The 1,968-nt window shown below is 41.3% G+C and overlaps 1 pseudogene; it reads right to left on the reverse strand.

Moving 5' to 3' along the window:
• Positions 1 to 365: 365 nt before the first annotated feature.
• LOC140711522 (peptidyl-prolyl cis-trans isomerase A pseudogene) lies at positions 366 to 1,112 on the reverse strand (annotated as a pseudogene).
• Between the last annotated feature and the right edge of the window lie 856 nt (positions 1,113 to 1,968).

Genomic DNA, 1,968 nt, shown 5'->3' on the forward strand with positions numbered 1-1,968 from the left:
TGCTTTCCATTTGCTTGGTAGATCTTCCTCCCTCCCTTTATTTTGAGCCTATGTGCATCTTTACATGTGAGATGGGTCTCCTGAAAACAGCACACTAATGGATCTTGACTCTATCCAATTTGCCAGTCTGTGTCTTTTAATTGGGGCATTTAGCCCATTACATTTAAGGCTAATATTGTTATATGTGAATTTCTTCCTATCATTATGATGTTAGCTGGTTATTTTGCCCATTAATTGCTGCAGTTTCTTCTTAGCATCAATGGTCTTTACAATTTGGCATGTTTTCACAGTGGTTGCTACCAGTTGTTCCTTTCCATGTTTAGTGCTTCCTTGAGGACCTCTTTTTTTTTTTTTTTTTTTTTTTTTTTTGACAATTGTTATTTAGTTTTTATTTCATAATCATAAACTTAACTCTGCAATCCAGCTAGGCATGGGAGAGAACAAGGAAAACATGGAACCCAAAGGGAACTGCAGTGAGAGCACAAAGGTTCTAGGATACTGCAAGCAAATGGGGTGGAGGGGTGCTCTCCTGAGAGCAGAAGGAATACCCCAGAAGGAATGGTCTGGTGGTTAAGATAAAACACAAGTCAAACTTATTCAAGTTGTCCACAGTCAGCAGTGGTGATCTTATTGCTGGTCTTGCCATTCCTGGACCCAAAGTGCTCCATGGCCTCCACAATATTCATGCCTTCTTTCACTTTGCCCAAGACCACATGCTTGCCATCCAACCACTCAGTCTTGGCAGTGCAGATGAAAAACTGGGAACCATTTGTGTTGGGTCCAGCATTTGCCATGGACAAGATGCCATGCTTTAGGATGAAGTTCTCATCTTCAAATTTCTCCCCATAGATGGACTTGCCACCAGTGCCATTATGGCATGTGAAGTCACTACCCTGATACATAAACCCTGGAATAATTCTGTGAAAGCAGGAACCCTTATAACCAAATCCTTTCTCCCCAGTGCTCACAGCACAAAAATTTTCTGCCGTCTTTGGAAACTTGTCTGCAAACAGCTCAAAGGAGACGTGGCCCAAGGGCTCGCCGTCGACGGCAATGTTGAAGAACACAGTAGGGTTGACCATGGCTAGTAGTACAGGACTTTCCTCGGCGGCAGCGTCTGCAAAGCGCCCTTCAGGACCTCTTGTAAGGCAGGCCTGGAGGTGACAAAATCTCTCAGCATTTGCTTGTCTGTAAAGGATTTTATTTCTCCTTCACTTAAGAAGCTTAGTTTGGCTGGATATGAAATTCTGGGTTGAAAATTCTTTTCTTTAAGAATGTTGAATATTGGCCCCCACTCTCTTCTGGTTTATTGGGTTTCTGCCGAGAGATCTGCTGTTATTCTGATGGGCTTCCCTTTGTGGGTAACTTGACCTTTCTCTCTGGCTGCCCTTAACACTTTTTACTTCATTTCAACCTTGGTGAATCTGACAATGATGTGTCTTGGGGTTCCTATTCTCAAGGAGTATATTTGTGGTGTTCTCTATATTTGAATGTTAGCCTGCCTTGCTAGGTTGGGGAAGTTCTCCTGGATAATATCCTGAAGAGTGTTTTCCAACTTGGTTCCATTCTCCCCATCACTTTCAGGTACACCAATCAAATGTAGATTTGGTCTTTTCACATAGTCCCATATTTCTTGGAGGCTTAGTTCACTTATTTTTACTCTTTTTTCTCTAACCTTGTCTTCTCACTTTATTTCATTAATTTGATCTTCAATCACTGATACCCTTTCTTCCACTTGATCGAATTGGCTATTGAAGCTTATGCATGAGTCACAAAGTTCTCATGCCATGGTTTTCAGCTCCATCATGTTATTTAAGGTCTTCTCTACACTATTTAATCTAGTTAGCCATTTGTCTAACCTTTTTTCAAGATTTTTATTTTCCTTGCAATGGGTTCAAGCATCCTCCTTTAGCTTGGAGAAGTTTGTTATTACCAACCATCTGAAGCCTACTTCTGTTAACTCATCAA

The sequence above is a fragment of the Chlorocebus sabaeus genome, chromosome 4, assembly GCF_047675955.1.
Source record: "Chlorocebus sabaeus isolate Y175 chromosome 4, mChlSab1.0.hap1, whole genome shotgun sequence".
In the NCBI taxonomy this organism is placed as follows: domain Eukaryota; kingdom Metazoa; phylum Chordata; class Mammalia; order Primates; family Cercopithecidae; genus Chlorocebus; species Chlorocebus sabaeus.